The 26,073-nt window shown below is 43.2% G+C and overlaps 1 protein-coding gene across 4 annotated transcripts in view; it reads right to left on the bottom strand.

The window, feature by feature from the left end:
- Positions 1-18,487: 18,487 nt before the first annotated feature.
- CDK14 (cyclin dependent kinase 14) overlaps positions 18,488-26,073 on the bottom strand; it is a 334,071-nt gene continuing 326,485 nt past the window's right edge. For all 4 annotated transcript variants that reach the window (XM_069775346.1, XM_069775384.1, XM_069775377.1 and 1 more), the window contains one exon: positions 18,488-22,736. The gene's annotated coding sequence lies outside the window, so the exon portion shown is untranslated. The remainder of the gene's footprint in view (positions 22,737-26,073) is intronic.

The raw sequence follows: 26,073 nt of genomic DNA on the forward strand, positions 1-26,073 counted from the left end.
CAGTGAATCATAGAATAAGATAAAATTGGAAAAGACTGGAGGTTGTTGAGAGGAAGCTTTTCAAATGATTGCAGGTAGAAATGGAAAACATTTGAAAAGATCAGAGACTGAGTCAGGAAATCAAGGCAAGGGATTGACTTTAATTAAAAAGATTATAATGATGATGATACACCAGACCACACCAATACATGACACAAAAAAAAGAAAAAAAAGAAATGGATTCAAGGCCTGAAAGCTGATATCAAGTTCATGACTAGACATTGCATTATGTTAAGCTCTCTTTAATAGTAGAATAATCCCTGAATGGGAATGGCCAGCAATGGCATACTGTTCCCCAGATCTGGAAGGACACTCTAGAACAGCCAGAGAAGAACAGGACCATTTACCTATTTTGGATGATAATTAAAATGCCTAAGTTTTCTACAGCCCTAAAATAGCTGGGTGGCTATAGAAATAGTCAGAAAGAACCACCACCATTAAAAACTTGTAAAAAACCCACAAATTCAGAATTTTTGCCAAACAAAGAAGTCAGTGTAGATTCACTGTCCTACATATTTAGCACACATGCACATACAACACACACATTTGCACAGTAAGAAGAGAGAACAGACAAATCAAATACACAGAAACTGCAGAAATATGATGTGCTTGCCAAGACTCAGACACAAGTCTTCACAGGAGTCTGCTTGTAAGCCAATTCATATTTGAATAATTGAAACGACATCTAATGGAAATTAAATATATACAATAAAGCACATGTGTGTATTCACCTTTATGACAAAAGTATTAATACAAAGGTACAATATTGAGATTGTCTAGGAAAACATCTTGTCCTAGAAAATGTAAGAGCTTTGTGTTCAAAGGATTTAGAAAATAAACTCCTTTTCTGTGGAGCCCTGCCTCTTGGGATTTGGCATAAGAAAGAAAAGAGAATTTCTAAGAAATATCAGGTTTTCTTTGCTGGCATATTTTTCACTTTGTTCTGAATGGAAACAACTTGAGCTCAAAAGGTAAATTTCATTGACTGTAGATTTTACTAAGTGTGAGTTTAGCGGAGAAAGCAAAAGAAAGCAAAGGATGTACTAAATATGACTGCATTTTACAAGCCCTTTCTTCTTCTTTGTTTGATAAGCACTTAACAGAAGTCTATTCAGTGAAAGCTGCCAATTCTTATTTTTACCATATGTACAGATTGAGAATGTCAGAGGAAATGTGTATGGCAAATTAGGGTGAACTCTGTGGCCTGAATGTTAAATGAGAGGGCAAATTATGCAGGATTTGTCTACTATTTCACTGCTCTCATTTGTGATTTCTTTGGGCAGGGCACCTTTATAAGACTGTTCTGAAGATATTATCATAATGGAATGTTTTGCATAATGAAAAACAGAGTCACCTCAGATCTTCTTTTGCATGACAAACCCTTGATTAGAAAAATAATAGGATGGAAATGGAATTTGTATTTATACAGGCAGGCATCAGAGCTAAGGAGAATGGAAGCTGACCTCAATACACTGGAGAACTGACATAGGCAGATGCAAACCCTCTCTCTTTACAGTAAATTTAGCCTAGAAATAGACTGGGAAACAAGCAGGAGTCATAAAAGTCTTCCTATGGTGAAAAGTTCCTTATTCATGAGAAAAGTATCTGTGATATACAAAAGATACCACACATTTTCAAATGATTCATAGCTCTTGTTACACTGTAAGACCCACATTACACCCCTGTGGAAACAAGAATGTTTTGATATTGAACAAAATGATAAATGTTTTAAATTTTCTATTACACATCTGATTCAACTCTGGCAACTTACGGTCTTTAGGTCCATTGACGTACAGTTAGAAAACAGAATAAATATACTAGCCTAAATGAGCATAGCCAACCATTTACATAACTAGGAGCTGGATTATTTTCAGAACTGAATACAGCCATGCTCCGGTACTCATCTGAATTCATGCTCACATCTGCATATGTATTTATAGGATTGTTGCTGATGTGCACGTGTTGTCAGACACGTAAACCCACTGGATTTATTTAATTATTCAGTATTAATAACAAAGTTTATTTTGCAAACAAAAACAAAGAAATAAACTCTCTAAAGCATACAATAATTTGGAAGACTCTGTACCTTCAGGGAAATTGTAAAATCAAAAGGTAGATTTTACTAACTGTTGCTTTCTTACTAATCTAAGAACATAATGTGCTCTCACATGACTGGACTTAATGTATGTTCATGTTGGAAGACAACATAATTTCATTACTGTCAATGACCTCGAGAGCACAAAACAGTGTTGTTCTCTGCCAAGATCATATTGTGCACAGGTCTGACATTGATCTTGGTTGATAAGGATTCCAACACAGCTGGTTTACAGGAAAAGACTAATACAAGGCTAATACAACTGCTCAAAATGCCTAGCTTAAAATAGGCTACCTGTGATGGGAAGATAATGTTGTGATAGTGGGAGTTATACATGCTCTGAGAGTGGAAGTACTAATTACAGATGTGCTCATGCTTATTTCTGCAGTTGTCCTGACCTAAAGTGCATTGGCCAGTCTTAATACTTGATACAGCCTGGGAAAAGAATTGGTACATTGCTTTGAGCCACCTCATCTCAGTCTGATAACGATAAAATCTTAGTCTGTCTTTGGTTTTCTGATAGCCATTTCCTCCTCTCTGTCTCCCTCACTGTGATTTGTTGAGACGATCTTAGTCTGATCCAAAGGCTCTGCACACCCAGAACTGCCGTTAAAAGCAGCAAGGATGGGTGTATCCAGCATCTCTCAGGATCAACCTTATCATTTTTAGCTGTAAATATCTGTATGACTAGAGTTACATGTGTCGGCTTTGAGATAACGTCATGATTTCATTGTGGTCAAAGATCTTGAAAAAGCAAAGCATGGCTGATCTTTGCAGAGTGTCTGTTCATGTTATTATCTTAACAGTAAACTCACAGCTGATTGCAGTTTGGCCCTTATCAGTGTCTCCTTCTAGTAACAGATAAAATCATTTCAGCTTGCTCAGGAACAGACCCATCTTAAGTAAGACACAGCTTTACAGAGAGCTGACAGGTAATACTAACCTTTATTTTTCAGCAGAAGTGCCTTTTTAATATAGAAAATGACACAAAAGTGGTCACAACATTTAATATACATATATGAACAATGGCTAATGAAATCCAGGAATTCAGCTTTTCAATGCCTGAAGAAGCGGATTTAATACCTGGGATTAGCACTGTAAATTGCTTCACCTGGCTTCAAGTGAGCTGTAAATAGACTGGTTGATTAGAAGCCTAAAAAGATAAGCCAATTTAATGATCATACATAACACGCCTACCAGGATTCCCTACCTGAACAGCAGTATAGATACTTTCTTTGAGGAATACTTTGCAATGTATTAGGGGATGAATCTCCCCTCTTCTTCGATAGCAAAAGCATGCCAGCCAGACAACCCCCTACGAGCAGCCTGAACCCAGAAGCACATCCATCCATGTTCCCAAATGCTGCTTAATTCCCTTCTCTAAAGTGCTAGCAATAAGTCCTGCACTGAGATTGCATACTTAATGTATGTATTTGTTCCCCCACTCTGCTTTCCATTAATCAATTATTGTCTCAAAGCTGCACTTCATCCATTACAAGAGTTTCATTTGTAAAAAAAAAAAAGGCATCTGTAAAAACATGTTCTGAAATAAGAATCTGAGTTGTACTACAGTCTGTTCAGTCCATGCTCAGAGGCAGCTATGAGCATGCCCCCGGATTACTCCCATAAACCAAAACAAAGCCAAACTCTGTAATGACACCACTTGCAAATGCAGCAGTTGGTTTTTTCTACTCTCCCCGCTTCCAGTAAGCTGATCCTGGATGCCTTTTAGCCAGCTCCAATTTTGGTGTCTCCTCTATCTGACCCAGTCAGAAACACACAAACAAACAAATCCCGTAAGGAAGGGCAGGAAGTTGTGCGAGCTGTTACGTGGTTATTGTTACTAGGGAAACCACTTCCTTAGTATTCATGTGTTCAGCAGATCTGTCTGGCTGTGTCTGCAAGTCCCAGGCAATGTCATGAAATGAATGGCAACTGGGAAAATAAACCCCAACCAGCACAAAATACACTAAAAGTGTCCGTGACACTTAAAATGAAAATCTCATTTTGGTAAATCAACCCAAAGCAGAAATATCTTCCCATAATATGCTTTGTAACAAGAGTGTGTGTGTTTGGAAGAGGAATCACTCTTTTCACGTGCTATACGCTATTCCTTTTTTCCCTTAACATCAATACAATATCTGTAAAAGCAATGAGTACTGATAGGCTACAGTTAAAGTCCTAAGCCCAAACACCTACATTTTTTGGCTGCTGATCCTAGCTCCAATTTCACAAGCAGAATCTTCATCCAAGCAAAAGATGGATAGAGCTAGTACTTTGCTTTGAAAACCAGATCGTGGTGTTCGGACTCATCTCTTACAACAGACACTGCGTGCTCCTGCTTTATAGGACAGGTTTTTTGGTTGGTTTTGTTTGTTTGTTTTTTAAGATGGAGCTTGTTCTTGAGTTCAGTCACAAAAGTGTGTGATTTACTTACAAAACAATTGGTAGAAGCATCTCAAGCAGCAGCCACGCCTCTTAATGTTCCCTGTACCCTTCCTTGCATAGTTTAAACAAGTGGCTGCTTTCCCAGATTCAATCACAGAAAACAGGGCTGGAAGGGTTTTCAAGAAATCAGCTGTGCTAAGCAGGTTGTAATACATCTAGTTTATACACAGATGCTCACCATCTCCTTAATCTCCCCGATGATGGGGATTCAACACATCTCATCCTCAATAGGAATTCCACAGCTGATAAATTGATTTTGCCTCTTTTCCATCTTGCTGAAAATCTCAGCTGAGTGGTAAAGCCCAAAGAGGGTTACACACACGGTCCCTGAGCAACTCCAGCCCCGGGCTGTCAGTTCCAGTGCTAGCCTTATTGCAAAAACAGCTCAGTGTTACTGCGCTCCCCGCCAGACTCCAGGTGCAGTAGGTTTGCTCATTCACCAGAGGTACAGGGCTGGCACTCAAGAAACTTACTGTTCCTGAGGATCTCAATAACCCCAAGTCCAGCCAGAACCAGCCATCTCATCAGGTTTGCTCTCATTTTAGGGCAGAGTGAATTGCAGTGGGGAGATACAGTATGCAGCATAACTCAGTATTTCAAAGTTCATGTGCTGCTAGAGAAGGATTTTCCTAACCTGACTTTTCAGAAAACAACATCCATGCAAGTGTGAGGCAGAGTTACAGGCAATACCACAGGAAGGATAGTGGTTGTTTCGAAAGAAACGAAGGGGGAAGAAAGCAGCAGAGAATGAAGAGAAAATACCTTTTCCTACTGTAGCCCTGTGATAACAAAGCCCAGATCATCAACAACTATTTGGGCCTTGCTGAAGCAGTAGGCTCACAAACAGGGTAATGCAAAACTCAACCTATAAATTGAGATAAAAGCTAACACAGCAGCTGGATAAAGAGGAAGATTCTTTTGACTCTACAGAAGTCATTATTATGACAGAGATACACATGAGTATTTAAAAACATAGGGCTTGCTTCCATTTTCCCAGTTTTATTTCTATAGCTTGGGGCTAACTACAGCAAACATATTCTTGCTTTACAACAGATAGAGCAAAACAGAGAACCAGGCCTGTGGGATTTAGAAATATTCCTGCCACGAAGACCTGCAACACAGGATGACAGGCTTATCAAGATACAGAATCAGAGTTCAAATACGCAAGGGCAACAGCTCATTTTTCTCTCAGCATGTTTGTGTCTTTGCATGATCTCCAGCCTGATCCCCAGTCTACAGCATGATATAGGTTTGTCCGATCTACAGTGTGACCATATAAAACAGACAACTAAAGACCACTAAGAGAGACTTAGGTAATTAGAAATATCCAGCACAAACCAATAGAAAGAATTTGCTCATTAAGTATATCCACTGACAGCACTGAAGAGGCACACGTGTGCTACAGCCTGGAAAAGCAGGGAACTAGAGTTCATAGAGACAGATAGAAGCTGCTGGATGAAGACAACTGAAGAACACACAGAAACCCTCACTGATGTCCCAAATTAAAGATGATCTAATAAATATTAGGAACATTTCCAGGTTTCTTTCAAGAGCACAGCCCTACACTGCACAGAAGCAGCTTCTACCCTTCAGACATCTGGATGTAAAGGCCAAGGAGGAGAGAGTGTTCAAGCCAAGCAGCGTCTTTAGCAGGGCTAGGCATGGCTTTGGCACTGACGGACAGGCATGCTCTAGTGAGTTTGCTATGGCTCCTTCTGGCCATTTCGCCCAGGCTGCTATCTCATGGGGCAGTGAAATGGCATTCACCATCCCCTGACAGGCCCCCACCTCCAGCTCAGTACATACTTTAGCTGGATGCTGTTGACAGCTAGGAGACTACTTAGAGAAGCTACCGCTATGGGCTTTCTTTATTCACATACCCTTCCTCAGGCACTGGCTGGCAGGTTTAGGGTTGGAGGACTGGAGGACTTGGTGATGAGAATTAAGGCCATTTTGATGAGGCAGGGTACAGCCATGGCACACACTAAGCCCTGGAAGGTGCCGAGTGCTCCCAAGACCCACAGCACAGACATGGGCTCAGTCTCCCGAGAGCCCCGTGCAGTGGCAGCTGAGTTCTCGGGGGCATTCACAGGAGCTGGGCTGCCCCGCTGCAGGTCTCCATGTGGCAAAGTTGCCCCACACAACGAAGCTGCCACTTTGCTTTCAGGGGAACCTACGGTCACAGAGGAACAGCTAACAACAGATGATGACAAAAGGAGGGCCCACGTGTGGTGGTTCGGACAAAGAGGCAGCCTCGGGAGTGAGGCAGAAAACCTGCTCATTTGTCAGATGAGGAATGCAGGCAGCAGAGCTGGAAACACCTCCTGTGGTTCCCTGAAGCTGTAGCTGTTGGAGGAGGCCAGGGGCCAAATCACCCGCCTCTCTTGTGCTTTGAGATGTGCGGTCTGTAGCAAGTTGGAAAAGGAGACAGACCCCCCTCCAGGTGAGTTCACACTTTCAGCAGGTGCTTTAATAAGAAGCCAGGTTGGCAGAAGAGAAGAGGAAGGAGAGCCACAGGGCAGCCCAGATTTACACGTAAAAATCCTCCAGCAAGATGTGACATCTCAGCGAGGGTGGAGAGTGCTGGGGTGCAAGCGAACAGTACCGTTCCATTGCTTCATGGCTCAAAATGTCCCCAAGGTCTGTACCCACAAGCTCTACATTTTGAAGATGAAGATCTGCCTCTGGCCCATCGCTGCTCTCAGTATGCTGAAGAGCAGTGCACACCAGCTAAGAAGTCCAATAATGGATATTGATAGCTGCGGGCTGCTGTTCGATCACAGGATGGCTTGCCTGTGACAGGCCACAAGGGATGTCAATGCTGATGATAGTGTTTTCAGCCAGGAGCTGCCCAGAAATCAAATCTGCCAAAAAGGCATTTACACTCTCCAAGTGAAAACAAAGCAAAGTAGCTGCGGCTTTTAGCAATACTGCTGAGAGATCGATTCTTAGTTTTCCACAGATTATAGAGCGAATGAAATGTCTGCCAGGGTAGAATATATATAGGCAACAGTGGTTTGATGAGGATTTTGGAAGGGGAGGACTGAAGCCATACTTCTTTACCGCCTCAGGTGTTTATCACTGAAACCAGTTTGCTGGAAAATTTGATGCAACCACAAAGCTAGCACGTCTGCCCATCCCTGCGGAGGATGCTGTGGCTCAGCGACTGAACAGAGTCTTAGATGCACCCAAAGCAGAATACAAGGAGGGTGAAATAATAGCAGAGCTCAAGCAAGAGCTGAGCACAGAGTGTGTAAGGAATCACTTAGTCACAGAAAAACACAACCACTTGTAACGTCAAGTCAAATTTAGTCAACGGTTTCACCTGAAATAAAATGTGGAAGGGATTATTTTGGTGTTTTTGCAATAGTTTTTTGCTTTGGCTTTTCAGGCAAGACTTACAAGCTGGCTCGAAAACAATTTCTGAAACAACATAAAATGGGAAAAGCGCATCCTTATGCCATACCAACTAAATTTTGTGAGACTGGAGGCAAATATCCACTCTCTTTTTCTACTTGATTTAAAGCTAGGTCTTAAAACCACAGGCCTCCTACCTCTTTCACAGTGATACTGGTTCTGGGTGGGACAACTTCATTTTTTTCCCTTTGAAGATGCTTGGAAGCAGAGACTGGGAAATTCAGATTAGTGTCCTAGACACTAGCCCATACCGTAATCCTCACCTGTTTTCTTACCTAGTGAATGTCCATGAGCTGTATGAGGTTGGACATGTCAGCATTCAAGACAGAGGCTCTTCTGTATGCTTTATAGCTGCCATAGTGAATTTTCTTCACCCCAAGTACCAATGCCTTCAAGTGGTCAGGAGCATCACATCTCTCAGAAAATCTGGGCTGGTGGCAGAGCAGGGACACGAGGCAGTGCTCACCACTACAGCTTCTGCTGTTTTACCTGTCCCACCTCAAGGCATACAAATTGCCCAGCAGCCTTGAATCCAGCAGAGCTACTTTCTCAGGCAACGTCCATTGCAGGAGTTGCATTTGATCTGCCTTTGAAGCATGGTTTGGGCAGCCAGCCCTGCAGCCTGGCATTCAGGACATTTTTCTGAGAGGAAAACATGGGGATTACTGAGCAGTTGGAGTCTGCCACCTAAAGAGTGAAAGTTTGCACCACTGGGTGCAAAAGGGGATCTTCCCTCCTCAGTTTTGTGAATATTGCTCCAGTCATCTGCAAGAGTTTATTTTCACATTGCTTTCAGGTCCTTCAGAAATGTCCCAAATCAGTGTGAAATACTTTATTCAGCCTGAAAAAAACCTTCCCCATTTGCCATGCAGTCCAAAAAAATCAGGTTTCATGTCAATCCAAAAATATTTTTTCCTTTGTTTTTTAAACATTGCCAGCACAGCTTTCCTCCAAACAGGACCAGTCATTCTTGCAGCTCTAGTAAGTATTGCTAGTCCTTTGCTGAGAACATGAGCCTGGTTGCTTAGCTTTCTTGTTCCAAAAGTTGTTGCCCAGAGTAAATGGCCTGTATTGGGTCTGGCTGAGATGGAGTTAATTTTCCCTGTAGCAGCCCTCATAGTGCTGTGCTCTGCATTGGTAGCTAGAAAGGTGTTGGTAACACACCAGTGTTCTGGCTACTGCTGAGCAGGGCTTGCACAGCATCAGGGCTGTCCCTCCAACATTCCCCCCTCACCAGCAGGCTGGCGGTGGGCAAGAGCTTGGGAGGGGACACAGCCAGGACAGCTGACTCAAACTGACCAAAGGGATATTCCATACCATATGACGTCTGCTTAGCAATAAAAGCTAAGAGAAAGGAGGAGGAGGGATGACACTTGTTATTACGTTTGTCTTCTGGAGCAACCGCTTTGCGTACTGAAGCCCTACTTCCCAGGAAGTGGCTGGACATTGCCAGCTGATGGGAAGTAGAGAATAAATCTTTTGTTTTCCTTTGCTTCTGCACGTGGCCTTTGCTTTTGCTTTATTAAACTGCCTTTATCTTGACCCACGAGTTTTTTCCATCTTATTCTCTGCCACCCATCCTGCTGAGGAGAGGAGTGACGGAACAGCTTGTGGGCAGCTGGTGTCCAGCCAAGGTCAACCCACCACAGTCCTTTTTGGCACCCAACATGGGGCATGAGACAAGGGCAGTTTTGTATTAAGCATGCTATAGCTATAGCAGTTATTAAGTGCCAAGCTTCTGTGTGGGTGATGGAGTTCACTGGCTGCACTGGCTCCCCATCAGGGAACTGAACCCCATCCTCCTGTGTGACAAGTGGGGATACTCACCACTATACAACTTCTATACTTACTCTGTCCAGCAGTAGCTTGCTTTCCCTCCTCTTTAGAAAGTTACCAAAGCAACCCTCTTCGGGTAAACACTGTGCCTTCACTGCCTAAGGGCCAAATTCTGATCCCACTGAATTAAGCTCCCATTTCAGTAGGATCAGAGTCGGCCCAAACCAATTAATTTCGTCTGTCTCAGACCCCCATGGTGTCTGGTTTGGAGATGGAGGGAGACAGCATGTTAGGCCACACATCATCTTTACACCCAAAAGGAGACTTCAGCAAGCCGAGCAGATCAGTGTGCCAGGTGAGGCCACAGCAGGAGGCACCCTGCAGACCTGCCTGTTTTTCTTCCTTACACCTTTTTCATACAGTCTTCTCCATTTGTCACCAACCAGAATAGTGTTTAGGCCACTGATGCTTTAAACTTTCCCTGAAAGCTTGGAAGCCATGAGATGTGGCGTTTGCAAGCTCCCACATCCCAGATGATTGGAGCTGAGCTCAGGCATGGTATCTTTGTAGCAGGAGTCTCAAGGATGAACATCACACTGAGGCTGCTGCTGCAAAGGTTTCTTAGTAGGAACAGAAAATAACTCTGGAGCATCTGAAAAACTCCTTCTTTTTCAATATAAAATACAGGAAAATATGCGTGCATAATCATCTCATTCCCCAGAGTGTTATGCACATAATCAAAGAAGAATCACTATGGACTTTGTGGCATGGAGGAGGACAGTGCTCTTCCCTTATGAATGAAGAACATACAACTGAGCAAGCACCATTACCACGGGTAAAGGAAATAGTCTGCTTTTAAAGAGAAAATAAATAGATGGCATCTTCTCTGTAGCAAAATGAGGGTACCCAGATCTTCCTATTTTCACAATCATTGTTCAACATTATACTTAAGAGCAGTATTAGACTAAAAAGCACCTAATTTAACTTCAGCTGATGTAAAATGCATCTTGGTGCATCTGAGCTATTGTCTAATCCTTTTGTTTGAGATGTTCTACATTAGTCAGCCACTTTTGATTCATGTGTTAACAATCCCCCTTAAGGCAGGTAATTCACAGAGAATGTTCACAATGTGCAAAGTGGCACTCCAGTTCCCACAGACAAAAGTCAGTAAACTTTAAATCCCAGAGCCGCTAAACTTATTTTGCATAAATTGCCCTCACAGGAGGGGAGGTGAGATCTGTTTACATGCATCCCTTCTATCAACTTAGAATTCAAATCAATTTTTCAAAACAGTGGGAATGCTGATTAGAGGCAAATCACAGCAGAAAGCAAAGGTTGCAACCAATTTTGAGTACAAACAAAATAAAATGTGAGTTACCTCACTTTAACCTCTATGTCCTACTTCAACGTCTTTTCAAAGGTTTCTTAGAGGAACAATTAACAGAATGGAGATATATTTTTATTAAATAATGTCCTTCTGCAGATGGCATTTTTTCCTTGCGTACTGAGGCTACAATAGATAGCATTTACTGTTGTAAGGAGAATAGGTTTTAAGCCCAATAACTTTTGATTTTTCCAAGACTGTAAATGCGACCTTTATGCTATTGGAAATTAAGATTTCAATCTTTCCACTATGATGCAGTTTCTGTCCTCAGAAGATCTTGAGATAGTGTGCTGTTTCAGATGACGTAATACTGGGCAAAGGGAAGAGTTTGGCTTCCCTTTTCTGAACTGCACCAGTTAGACAACCACATTTCTTTTTCCCAGAAATACGTATATCTGTATTCATAGCAGACAAAAAACCTGTCATCACCTAAAGATAAAAAAAGAAAACTCTGAAGCAATGGTACCAGTAACATCTGCAAATATGTTAAAACAGGAGAAAATGTAAATTTATCCACTGGTAAACCACATAGCCATGCAGCGTCTATCTCAGCAAGCCATCCCAGATAGTCCTAATGCTACTGAAACCAATGCAAAACAAATACTCATTTACTTCAGGATTGCTAGGATTCCAACTGATTTCAAACCAGACCTCTCCCGAGTAATGGTAAGATGGTCTATTAAGTCATTATTTCCTTTAGCAAGAATAACTCTTAGTTGTAGGCTGAATTTACCCTGTGTCTCCTCCAGCCAGTGAAGCTTGTTATCCCCTTTTGGTAGGTTTCATTGCTGCTGCTGCTGCTGAGCAATTCATTCTTTCATGGGGAAATGTTTTCTAGAAACCCTTCATTCCAAACTAAAAGCAAAACCATAAACATGCTTGTGGAGTTGAAATACTGTGTCAAAACTGTGAAATACTGAGATTTCTGGGGATAGCAGTTTGGACAGTTTCACGACATAAGCCCGTGGTGTCTGGAACAAAAACAGTCATACCAATTTCTGGCACCAGCACTGCCCCATAGCTGCACACACTGGAAGATCCCGTTGGCTCCCAGCTCTATGGCCAAGAGACAGGAATCCCTGAGGTCTCCAGCCCCACAGTCATTCAAATGGAAACCTGTCACTGAGCTGAGAAACCTGAGCTCCTGGCAACCCACAGGTGAAGGAAGTTAATTGAAAGCTAAGTCTTTCTCTCCTGATAAATCAGTGGTTCTCAAACCTGCTGAATAACCTTGCTTTGTTGGGAAAAACTTCAAACCAGCTCTAATTAAACAGTCCCAAATTAAGTTAAGAAAAGCAATTTAACTGAAAGAAGGTGGGGGGAGGTCTGAGAGATTTGGGGAAGTGCTGGGGGACACCTCAAAAGAAAAAAGTGTGTGCACTGCTACAACGCCGATTTCTCTGTTGGGACAATGTAGTACTGGGAGGCATGTCAGAAAAATAACCAGTGTGGATTTCTTCATTTTTTCCCTGCATCGCATCCTGCAGCTAGGAGCATTGCAAGCTGATCCTTCATCTGTTAATCACTTGTTTAGGTGACTACTACCAGAGAACAAAGGAGATTGTATGTGGGGAAAATAAACCAGGTAGAGACTGAGGATCACATGAGAAGAGAGATTAAACAGCACCTTTTCTTTCTCTCTTTGTAGTAAATGTCCAAGTTAAAAAAAAAGAAAAATCCACCTAAGGCCATTTCTCTAACTCGGGCTCCAGAGATATCTTTAAAAGAACTTGGTTGCAATTTTTTTCTTCCCTGTATGGAAGAAATTAATAAAAGATCAGGGTCTGGGGCAAGTGTGAGTTTGATACTGTCTTTTACAGATGGGCATGAAGTCCAATTCCTTCTTCAGGTATTCACGTACCAGCACAAACCCGTTACTGCACTGGCTGCTGCATGGATGTATCTGAGGGCACATGAGGGATCTAAGGCAATGCGGTCAACAGGACTGAAGGTGTTGCATACGAACTGCTGGGCCGTAGCAAACTGCCTTCAGATGTGTTGAGTTGCTGGAAACCCTGGCAGGTGACAGTATTTGCAGGGATGTGGAAAAGAGGAGGAGGGGCGGGGGGTCCTCGTCGCCGTCAGCAGAACGGCGGGATGCCGGCTCGCAGCTGCAGGTGTTGCCGGCCAGGCTGTACGCGCAGTCCGGGACGCCTCAGCGACCTGCTCTGGGGAGGAGGACGCCGCGAGGGGAGCGAGGGGCCTGGCTCGTCCCCGCCACTGACACCCAGCAGCCACTCTGCCCGACAACGCCGTGCCCTCCGATGCCAGTCCGGAGCTGTGGCTGAGGGAAAGGGACCCCCCATTCACAGCGGCATTTCGTAAAACGTTTGGAAAAACCCAGTGAAAGGCTCGAACCTTCCAAAATCCCCGAATTTCACAGCAACACACCTCTTCCACCGTGCCAAGCCCAGCGGCAGGCCGCACCCTGACTAACTCCGGATTGAAAGCTCCTCCTCCCGCTCCGCGCCGGATGCTCCGGTGTCATTTTTCCCTCAGGTTGACGCCAAAGCTCCCCCTCTCACAGCGAGGACGGCCCCGGCCCCGGCCCCGGCCCCGGCCGCCAGGAAGCAGGCACACCGGTGGGGCCTTGGTGTTAGTGGTAACGCTGTCCTCTGGCACGGCAGAGCTTCCCTCTTCTCTGGGACTGCCCTCGAACAGCCCTTCAGTTTCAGGTCGCTCCTTTCCCACCGGCCCTCCTTCACCTGCTGCGTGAACCGTCGCGTCTGCGGCCCCTCCGCAGCGATGCGGCCCCTGCGCCTCTGGGCCCGCGCCAGCGGAGCTGCTGAGGGACGCGTGTTTGCGCAAAACGGGGCATCTGAAGTGGTGTTCGGCAAGGCCGGTGAGCGTAAATGCGCTCCTTGTTTGTTCCTGGCACATTCAGCTACCAGACAGATTCCTGCAGTCGAAATATTTTGGTGCAAAGCAAGCTCAGCAGCCCGAGTCGCGGGTGTGGGAATTCACGGGGCTCAGTGTTTGGAAGGGCACCCTGGGTTTCTCACCATAAAGTTACTGTATACCTGGCACGGCCCTGTCAGTCAGGGGGCATGAGAGAATACCGAGCGAGCCACCGGTGTTTTGATTTACGCACAGCGACTGACATGTTGCTAATACGGAGTACCCGAGAGTCCTGGTGGCAGGGGTCAAAGCTGCTTTAGCTCCAGTTTGTCAACAGGCCTCCAGTAAGAGCCGGTGTCGTTTCTAGGCCCCGGCTCCTTTCTTTCCCTGGTTAAGGCAGCTTCTCCTCCATCCCACCTGGCACTGCTGCTGCCGAACTGGGGTTTGTCACCAGCCTCCTCTCCCAAAACCTGGTTATTGTTTACTTCAGCGGCGCTGGCATAGGAAATCCCGCTGGCTAACGCTGCAGAAACACACTGGGGTGTTCAAAGCTCTGTGTTATTACAGGCAGTGAGTGTATAGCACACTTCCTCGTATTCAGGGACTTGTAAGGGCTCATCCGAAACCCTCTAAGACTCTCCCCTTCCCTTTGATCAATCGGTTGTCCTAAATCTAAATTACAATTGCTTGGGGAAGGGGTTTGGGAGGATAGCCAAATGTCCCTTTCTCATGTGCGGGTTATAAAAGACGGGCCCAGCTAGCAGTAGGGTGAACATTCAGAAGATTTCTGAAACAAGGGAACTCGCCTGTGACCGTTTCCTAACCACTGCCACGTTCGTGGCCTTGCCCCCAGACCGCATACGCGTCTCTGTCTCGTGCCCTCTCTCCCACTTCCTCCACCTCTGGTCCTGCTGCACTAACAGATGTGTTTGAGCAGAGCTCAGAAGAGCAGCTGGAGCTTACGGAGCGATGAAACCTCGCTCTGCCAAACAGAGCTCACTCACTGCTGTCTCTGGACTGGCAGAAGAGCGGGGTACCTCTGACCACTAATGGAGCTGCTCCCAAAATTACAGGTTCCTGCTATTCCAGATTAGTCACTCTGCATGCACAAGTGCAAGCTAAACAGCCGGCAGTGAAAACCGACATTGCCCAGATACAAACAAGCATTTCTGGAGAGGACCTAGTGGATGTGGGAGACCAGAAGTACAGCTCTTCCATGATTCACATCCCCACCAGAGAGGCAGTTGTGTTCCAAAATACCCTGTGCTGGGCCGCTTTCTGAGTGCTCAGCAGATAGACGAGCACTTGTAGCAGCCAGCAATGTACATAAAAAGGGCATGTTAGGGCTATAGTGGTTTGCATTTATTACATGTAATGGGCCAGAACAGCATGCTGGGAGAGAAGTATCTGTAAAATGTTAACCACCTCTATGAAAGGGCCTATTTCTATAGAGCACTACCTCCCAAGCAGAAAATCATTTCTGCTTTGCTGTCTGCATTGTGTGTTGTGAAAAAAAAAAATTGGGATTATAGAGGAACACCTGAGATGATAGTCTCTGAAGAGTTTGACAGTTATATCTGTGTCTCCTGATGCAGCCAAGTGGCAGTTCATGTTTGCAGCATTTCCCAGCAAAGCCAACATGATGGTACACGCAGTTTCTCCAGCTCCATACTGACACGATGCTGGGCATTTGGTCAACGAACAACTCTTTGCAGTCCTATTAGACCACAACACTTTGTCATGTAATATATCGGTATCTTTCCATCTGTCCATACAGTGAAACATGACTTGTTTTGAACACAGAAGTTAAACTTCTTTGTTGTTGTAATAAAGTATTCTAAAAAAGTATCTTGAATGCTCAGTCTTCGGCAAACAGCAAGTGAAATAATACTCTCTTGGGTGCTTGTGCCCATGCAAAGCTTTGAAAATAGAGAACTGAATCTGTGCCTTGGTTTTTGGGGTGAGTTGGGTTTTTTTCCCTTCTACAAAATATGGATCTTTACATCTATATGGTATATCCCAGGGCTGTGTGTACAGCTCATTTCATTAATGCATGAATACCTCAGAGCTCCTCAGGTGGAAGCTGGGGGCAAACTATTATAATTAGCTGGATTGTAAAATGAACACCTACCCTTTTGAAACCTATGCTGTAGTCTTAATTCCAGTTGAAAGGTGAGGTTGAAATGTTTCTATGGTATCTTAAATCTCCTTAGGCTTCAAGACTTTACTAGGGTATATAGCGCTGCAGTATCTTGTTGTGTAGCACTTAGAGCTGTTAACATCTTTTATGTGAATCACCAGATCAGTCCTTGGAAAATTAATTTAAAAATATGTTTGATTTTAGTTTAGCAGTTCTTTCAGGGTAGTACAGCCCCAACAATCACTACCAGGCCTTTTGGGAAACAGGAGAAAAGGAAAAAAAAAGAACATTTTTGGAATCACTCTTTTGCCCAACTCAGTATCAGTCAGCACAGGCAATAACGAAGGGGCTGCAGGACTGCTCTCAGCTATTATTGTGCCTGGCTTGCTCTCAGCATGACTCACTGCAGACAATATATAACACCACTCGCAAGGGGAATGAACAGTAAATACTTGGCCCTGGATATTTTTTTTTTTTTAAATCTCTTCAGGTTTTTTTCTCTGATTTGTATCCCTTTATCCTCGCCCATGTGCTTTATAAGCTTCTCAAATCTAATGTCCATAACACCACCCCCCACTGGTAGCAGCAAGCCCTTCTGCTGCTGTAGGGTTTACTTTGCAGAGGTTTACAAGGAGGGGCATTACTGAGAAACTGTATGTGTTAACCTAGTGGCACAAGGTTGCTCCAACACTTTCCCTCTGGTTTTTCTTTTCTCGGGGGAGGGGTGGCTGCTATTCTAGTTAAGTGCGTATCTTGCTTTGCTGTAGCAGCCAGGCTAGTTTAGGAAGAAAACCTTGGGGCTAAACAGGCTAGGAGTGCAGCCAAGGGGGTCAGGAGACAGCTTTAAGGATTATACTACATAATTAAAAGCTCACTCTGAATATGCTTCCTGGTACCCAGTGCTCAAACATACAAACCTTTTTAGGTAATAATTCTTGGTCTTCATTTGTATCCGAGAGATTTGTAGGTTAAAGTTGCCACACAGGTAGTGAGTCAAGAATACCAAACAAATCAGATACTCAGCTGAAGGCACAAATTATTCATCTAGACTATGAAAAGGCAACACCTTCCTACATTTGCACTAGCCAGTGAGAACTGGGGGTAAAATAGAAATAGATGAACATGCATGTGTTTTCTTGGCTTGTTTTCGTGCAATGGCCTCTGGGTGCAGCTGATGTCATTTTGTGGCAACTTTCTAGATTTAAAAGTGGGGATTCTTCTCCAGAAGAGTTTTGCCATCAGAACTGGGCCAGAACATTATTCTACCAGATAACACCTGAGACACTGAAGACCCACAATCAAGCCTATATTGTGCTAGCTCAAAGGAAGACCATTTTATCTTCAATTACTCCTAATGAGTGGGAGCAAAGGCTAGAATTTAGGTCCTCCATTATCCATACTCTAGGCTAGTGGCTTCCCTGTCAGCCTAAAGAGTATAAACACTTGGTCTCCAGCCAACCCCCATCCTAGACCAAAATGATGTTAAAACCAACAGACTCCTATAGACTCCTGCATTTGCTAGAAGAGCTTATTCTGATATTTCAGTCAAATATTCTAACCAAGTCTGTGCAAGCTGCATTGATTTAACTTTCATTGTCTAAAAATAGGTCCTAGCAAGATGTCAGTACCAAAAAAGCTAGAAGCATTGGAAAGGAGGAGAAAATACTGAAGGCACATATTGATTATGTTCAGTGTGAGTGAGCACTTGCCTATCTAATGTTATAATGCACAAATAAATAAACAGGTTAAGAATCCAAGCAGCACATACTCACTGATTGAGATAAATAACCAACTATGAACAGGTGTAAATATCACTCCCATATCAAAATTGTGAAAAATACATATCATATGCTTTGCCTGATTCTCCACCAGAATTATCAGGTTTTTATTTCAAAAGATGTTGCAATAAGCCAGAGTTTATTCTCCATACAATGATATATTTGTCAGACCTATTTTGGGTTTTTTTTGCCAGAAAACTGGCCCTTCTACTACTTCAGTTAAATCCCAGTGTACTGTAAATAGGTCCCTTGTCACACATGTAAAAAAAATGGAAAGAGACACCAAATAATTAACTTACTATTACAGACAGAAATGTGAAGAACCTTGCCCTGTAGTCAGCACTGCCTTGTAGTTTTGATTAAGCTCATGTGTTTGACTGAATCAGTGCCTAATCTTTTCAACTAATTACTGTCTAGTGCCTGCCTGCTTCTAAGTACTTTTTACTCCTTAAAAAGCTGTTGTTTACAACCATTTCCTTGTTCATTTTTTGAAGAACAAAAAATAAGAAAAAGTAAAAGAAAGGCTTTATTCCCCGGGTTAGGTCTGGATCACATATATGAAGGAGAAGAGAGATTCTGCTACACTTTATTCAATATGATGTTACAAGAAAACAACAGTTACAGCTGACGAACCATTACATCTTTCATAATACAGACAAATTACAAGGTGTAACAAATAATGCGACATTTATTTTACTGTACTGCTTACTATGCTGTTCTTCTGAAGTATATATATATATATATATTTAATTACATTAACATTGTTTTCATGTACCAGCCCTCCCCTTTTTATTTCGTTAAAAAAAGAACACCTCTTAGTGCACCATACAAAAATCCACGTGGAAGCTGGCAAGCAGGGATTTTGTATGCAGCACCATTGAAATGCATTTTGGGGGATGGGAATTATTAGTGCATCTTTTACTTTTAGATTTTTTGCTTATGTGAAAAATGCAAGGCAGTAACATACAGTCACTCCACCTAAATGCTGGTAGGGGAGAGTATTGTTATGCTCAGTAATGCAACATAATTCTGTTTATATGGGGTGTCTGCATTTTGCTCCCCAGTCTGTACAGCCTAAACGTTTTATATAACAAAGATTACAAACCCAATTATATTCACAGATGAATATTTTGTAGATGAGCATATCAGAGCATTGACTACACATTTGGTTGCGTGCACTGACACAGGGCCCACAGGGGTGTACGTCACCCACAGGGAATGTATTATCTTACCTTCTTTCCCCAGCAGTCTGAAGTGCAGAACCCCTGTGCCCCAAAGAGAAAGCAAAAACCCCTGTGCCTCTGTCTACTGCAGACTGAATTTTCAGTGTTGCCTGTACCGACGCCTTATCCTAAACCATGGTTCTGATTAAAAACAATAGTGAGAATTAAAAGGATCCAACCGATCCGGGACACCATACAGTAATGTAATGTTGGCACTATTGGAGTGTCCTGACTGGTGTGGTGCCTGCTGGGTGTGGATTAGAGCCGATCTGAACCCAGCAGGAGAGAGGACTAAGCCATCTCCAGCTGGTTGACTTGTAACGTCAGGTTCTGTGAATTTGAACTTGTAAGGAATCTCTGTATCGTGCAGACCATCTCTATCACCATCTTCCCTTTCCCCGTTTGCTTAATATTAGATCTCATACGGAGTTAGAACATGCCCTTCCACTTTTATCTGCTTACTACACCTGCTGCCCTGTGGCTGCTCTCCCCTCTCGCAGCAAAGCCACATCCTCTCAGTATCATCAGGAAGGATCTACTGGGGCTCAGCCAAGCGGTAGGAAAATGAAAGTTACACTGCTGCCGGCTACTGACTCCGAGCGAGTCCCACAGTTTCTCAAGGACTGTGTCCCAGAGACTGCTGGTCACTTAAGCCAACTTTTGACTGTTGACAGCATGAAACACCATGTTCCCGGCACCTGCAGCAAGTCCAGGAGGCCAGGCTACTTCTTTTTGTCCCTTTGAAGATTCTGTGGGGAACTGATTTGGGAAGGATGAGAGAAAAAGAGGGTAATGCTATTGATCTTTGCTGAAGCTGTCTCAAGAGCATCGATGGGGTTTAAACAGTCCATTCTGCAACACTGAGAAGAGCTGTGGTGAAAACCCCACTTCTGCAAGATGCTGGAGAGGTGGGCTAGTTGTCAGGGGTCCTAACTGATGGGTGTCAATCAGGCTAACCATGCAGGTAAGGGCTCTGCTGGAAGGTGGAAGAGGGAAATAAGGCCGTACCGTCAGTTCCCTGGACAAAGGAGCTTCTACTTTCTCAAAAAACTTGACGTTTCCCAGCAGATTTGATGTTCCAGAAGAGTAATTTCCAGTGGTCACGCAAATGGCACCAGCTTGCTGAGCCCAGGTCCCCTCGGTGCCGGGAGAACATCCCCAGGGCCCAGAGCCTCCGCTGGAGAGCAGCAAACCCAAGTCACCACAGGCAATCGTGGCACCTGGGAAGTAGGTGCAGAAGTAAGAGATCCTGGTCACTCCTTAATTGATTGGTAGCTGAGATAACCTCACTACTGCTGAATATCAAGTTACTATTTAGGAACCTAGATATTTGTGCACTTTCCTTTGGGCAATTAAGTTTGAAGAGTTTTGGACCAACTTTATTTCAGTGGTTGCTTAAAAGTGGGAATGGGGCAGAGACGATAATCTCACACACACGTGTGTGTACACACACATACACACATACATACCTTAAGCAAACACTATACATGAGTCACTATGGATAGTAATGTGCTAGGCTTGTGGGAACAGTTGGAGAACTGCTCTCTATATTAAACCTTCAGATGTTTAGTTGAGCAGTGTAATTGCTTGTCTCCCAATTTAAGCTGCCAAGTAGAAGCGTCTATGAAACTACCTTTATATTCCTAATTGAAATCTTTGTTACATTTTCAAAAATTCTTCAGATTTTTGCAGCAAGTTTTTTTTTTTCTAAAAATAGCTAATTTTAATCATCAAACTGCACACAATTTAAGTAGCAAAGATAATGTATAAAAGACTTTTCTCTTACAAAAAAAAGAAACATGAAACCCAAACAAACCACGTCTAAGGCAGTTTCAGTGTGTGATAAATTCAAAAGTTCAGTGGTCACTTTTTCCCCCTCATAAACACAGGGGAAAAACTGTAGTAAGTTCTAAATAGGTTTGTGACTGAAAGTGGCTTTCAGATGGCTTTTACCAGATCCTGAAACAGAGATGTCATTGGGGAAAATTGTCTTTTAATGGCTGTGCAAATATTGAGAATATTTCCACGGTTCAGCTCTTTGAAAGTGTAGACTCGTATCCTAGTTCACTAAGAGGCCTTTCGTAGCTACTTGCACCTTCAAGGATTTGCCTCATTGGGTGTTTTTTTCTTATTAAACACTGCTGGAGTTTAATAAGATGGCAGTAGCACAAATCCTTTTCCCCTCCTTTTAAACACTGAAAGCTAACCAAAGTGTTACCACACTTCTTAAAAATGTAATCCAATGCATCCAGCAAGCAAAGGATGTCAAATTTATGTGTAGAATAATATTGCCTAGCAAGCGTTTCTGTCCAACCAGGACTGTAACTCAACAGTGGTTTTTGCACCATACTCTGCCCTCTCTGAATGCAAAGCATTGTATATGGTCAGGGCAGTTTTATCGCACCCCTGAACACAATGTTCTCCCCAACCAAAATGTAGCAGGGGCTTCCTCTTCTACAATCACACAACTTAGTTTCTTGCAAAGTTTGCATTTGAATGATTCATTCAGAAAAGTTATCTAAAGACACAGTATCTGGTAGTACCTTCCAATCAGCTCAGAATACCCATGGAAAATAACTCGAAAGGTGCTTTGGTGTGGAACAGCAAACAGTCTGGGATAAGGAAAATTCTCCACTTCGCTTTGTATGTGGCAAAGGAACACAGCTAGATTCAGTGGCTCATTCAACAAGTTTTTCTGTACCTTAGTATCTGCCTTGAATTAAACAGAACAGTTTAATCATCTCTGTTTTCAAGAAAACATTCTGAAAGGTAAATAGTGTGAGGAAAAACATAGAGATGTTAGCCAAGACCCATAAAAGAAAGAAATATTCTTGAAGGGAATAAAAATGTAAAGAAATCATTGTATATCTGTCAGCTGCATACATCTCATCATTTTTGCTTTGTCTTTCTCACAGGCCTATTTTGAAAACTGGCATGCTACATAGCCTAAGCAGAGTAACCAAATTCAGAGTACTGAAGTAAACATGCAATTATTGCCATGTTTTTAAAATGGATATGAACGGTCTGAGGAGATAATGAAAAAAGAAATAACCCAACAACACTTCAGGAATAGTGGCAAGGTGCTGTAATTGTCAGCCGATCAGACAAGTTGGGCTTGCTCTGGCAGAAATAGTCTTCCCATTGGTTGCAAAATATGCACAACTCTCAAAGAAAACACGCAGTCCTTTATGCCACCATTGGCTTTTTTTTCTACAGTCATTACTGAAGAAGTGTGAACACCAAATGTGTTGTCTTAATGTATTTAAGACATTGCTGGTGAAAGCATAAAAATCCTTACAAAGATGCAGCGCTGCAGTGGAAAATCAAACAAAATCAAACACAAAAGACTGAAAGAGTACATGCCATGTATCAGTAAGCAAAAGCTTAATCTTCACATAGTTCTCTGAAATCACAAGGTATCCAAATGCGTGCAAGGTTTTAAATAAATTGCAGGGAAAAAACAGGGTCTTGCCAGCTTCAATTTTCTTCTGCATGAAATCCACCATAGAGAAAGAAAGGAAACAGGCCGTGGTTTCTTCCTGGTGTCAGCCTCCTCATTAGGTTTTTGTTTCCCTCCTCCAAACTGGTAAATTTAATCCTGTAAGGAAACAATATAAATTATAACAAGCCCCACAAATTGCATTTTTTAATGATTTTTTACTTGGTAAAATATAGGTTAGTCCAAAGCCAGTTATGAAGACACCAGCTCAGAGCAAAGGACAGACTTCCAAAGCACTTTTTGAGCTGGTAGCTCAAGAAAATGAACTTAAACCACCAATGTTTTCAGGGTGGTTGCCTAAGTGAGATATATTAATCCATATTCATGTATCTCTGCCCCAAGTGCTAATCTTCAGAGGTGCCATCAGCACTCACATTCTCCATGGAAATTATAGGCAGCCATAAATAGACAGTTGGCTCTTCTAAAGGTGGTCACGCCCCATGCATGAATGCAAAGGAAGGTTGCTAAATGCTGGCACAGCTTCAGGAGTTTACAGGCTCTTTTTGCCCCACTTTCTCATGGAGACCCTAGTGATCACCTTCACAGCAATGCTTGCAACTAGTTTTTGAAAAGGTGTCCTCAGGTTTGCTTCCCAAGAGTTATTTGAGGTACCTTGGGGCACAACACAAACACTTCTGCAAACACAAACAGTTTATAGAGCTCCTTGATGTGCTGTGTTAAAACATATTCACGTTTATTTCACTTTTTTCTATTGATAGGCAGATAAATAAAACCTCTCCTTTCATATACCAAAAATAAACACTGTATCAATAGCTTTGCTTACATTGTCTTTCACTCTGCTGATGATTCCTGTTTGTATAGGCTCAAAGCAGTGACCGGACTTGCAAGAAGGTACCACAAAGTTTTTGAGATTCACGCAAAACAGGAGGCAGGCTGAGAATGTGGTAAGCATTACTTCAAAACAAAGCGTCCAACAACTGCAAGAAGAGCCAGGTGAAGGCTAAATGAAGGCTAGATGCACGGGAGCCATTGGAAGGATTTTATAATTAACATACTTAATTCTTGATAAATGTCCAAGTAGAATTCTGTGCCAACTAATAAAGTGAGACTTTCTGAGAAATTTTGTAGCTTTCTAAAGTTCAAAATTTATCTGTTTTACAAGAGTTTTCAAGATGAAGGATTGTAACTACAGACCTGCTACATTTTAGAAATGTAGTTGCAGGAAGACAGTCAGATATGAAGGAATTTTAGCATTTAAGAAAAAGAATGCTGAAACATTCATTGAGCATGGAACTGGTTTGTATTAGCATGTCCTAAAACTATTTAAATCAAACTGGATGCAGGTGCCAGTGAATCTAGTCTAGCCCTCATTTCAAAAGCAGGAAAAAACCAAGGCATCAGTTTTGAACTGCAGTTTCAAGCATAACATTTTAATTGTGGCTTTCATCAAAACAGCCTAATCTCTACACAACATCTAACTTTCATAATATCCAGGGTTCCTGTCGTGGTTCTTGAGAGCTCTTCTACCCTTTAAGCACCAGAATACCTGAACTGGATTAACAAAAGCCTGTTCTTAATGATGTGTGGCAGCATCTTGGGCCCTCTTGGAGCTTGGTCTACCACCTCTTGAGTCCTGCTTGGGTTGTTTCCTAAACGCCTCTGGAGTTTGTGTGGAATGTCTATTCCACATGAAAGTCCCACTTTCCCCAGGGTCTAGGAGCTTGGCTGAAGCGCCAATAAATCTTGTTTCAAGGAATACATCAGAGTTGATCCATTTAGTTTACCCTTCATAAGCTTAAAAAGAAAAGCAGTGTTTGGAACATGCAGATTCACAACTGCTCACTGGTGAAACACTGTTGACAATATTCCCCAAATTCCACATTTCCCTTTCTCCAAAAGCACTTCTTAGGGATGACCTTTTTGGAGCCCCTCCTTACAAAGAAGCAACTAAACTCCCCAAAGCTCCTTCCAACACTGAGCTTGCACGCTACAGCTGTGGAAGGCGGGCTTGCAGTTTGGAAGCCACATCTGCCCAGATCCAGAACGGCTGGCCTGATTGCAGGCTAAATCCAAATTGCTGGAGTTCCAGAGACTGGCATAAGCAGCAGGGACATCTAGGACAGGTAACAAAACCATCTGGATAGAAAAGCCTCTGGATGGAAGCTTTTCCAGGAGTTACCAAATTGCTCAGATTTGAGAATAACTGCAATTACGTTAATTACATAGAACTCTTCCTTTCTATCAGGACCTCAGAACAATTTCTAAAGGAGGTGAGAATCACACTTCTCCCAGGGTTGTACTACAATTTCCCAGTGACAGTACTACATCTTCTGGCTTCAAGTTTGGCTCTGTAGGCAAAGCTGATGACATGTTCTCTGGGACAGGGCCTGAGTCTGTGAAATGGGGAATACCTTCATCAGAAGCTTAGCACTTCCAGAATCAAGCCCTAGAATGTTAAAAGCTTCCTTAGAAATGAACAAACTCACAGCTACTACCATTTAACACACGGGAAAAAAACCCCTTTGCATACTGGCAGCCACTGCCAGCACCAATGTAGACCAAGGGCGGAACACAGGGGACTAAGAAAGGGTAGCAGGGGTTACATAAATGTGCATGGGAGATTGCAAAGTTTTTTGCTGAACCTCATTTGTTTTCCTGCCCTGGCTCAATATAAGGCAGCTGACAGTTTTATGATCACACCTCCATCAGCTCCAGCTTTGCTGGGTCCTGCTATGCCAGTGCTGCAGCTGGGGTAACTGGTTTCCCATGAAGCTGAGAGCCTGTGTAACAGTATGGTGGGCAATGCCACCTCCCACCTTCTGCACAGGGTCAAGATTTAAACTAAATCAAACAGTAAACTCACTAGAAAAGAAGATGATTTGATGCCACATTTCCCCAATGGTTCTGGCTGGGGAACACTAGAAGACATAGTGCAATTGGAACGAGGGAACAGCTGGTGGTCACAGTCTCTCTGAAGACATGCTGAAGTGCACTGCCTGCCCAGGTCGGGAAGCCATCCTGCACGACAGACCCACTACTCGCACCAGCACCCTGATGGCCAGGTTGTTCTGAGGCTGAACCCTCAGTTTTGGCTGCTGAGACAATTCCACCGTGTATAAAATCCTTACGTGATCTTTGACACAGCGAACAAGCCTGCTGGTTAGGAATATATATATACACACTGGGAATATGTAACGTTTGCATCTGAATCCCTAATTCACTGCAAGTTTATTGTTGATTCAAAGTGGAGGCAACAGGTGAAATCCCTTCCCTTGGCCTTGAAGTGCCCTCATGGAGTTCCAGCCCTCTCCTGCGCAATGGGGAGCAGGGGCTACCTGTCCTGAGGCAGAGGAAGAACCAAAACACAGATAGGCCACTTCTCAGAGGAGCGCTGTAATTGCTGTGCTGTGGGACAGGAGACCCCCTTCTCTTCACTTTTATACTGTTTAGGATGAGACTTACATCAAATAGACAC

The sequence above is a fragment of the Haliaeetus albicilla genome, chromosome 2 (assembly GCF_947461875.1).
Source record: "Haliaeetus albicilla chromosome 2, bHalAlb1.1, whole genome shotgun sequence".
NCBI lineage: Eukaryota > Metazoa > Chordata > Aves > Accipitriformes > Accipitridae > Haliaeetus > Haliaeetus albicilla.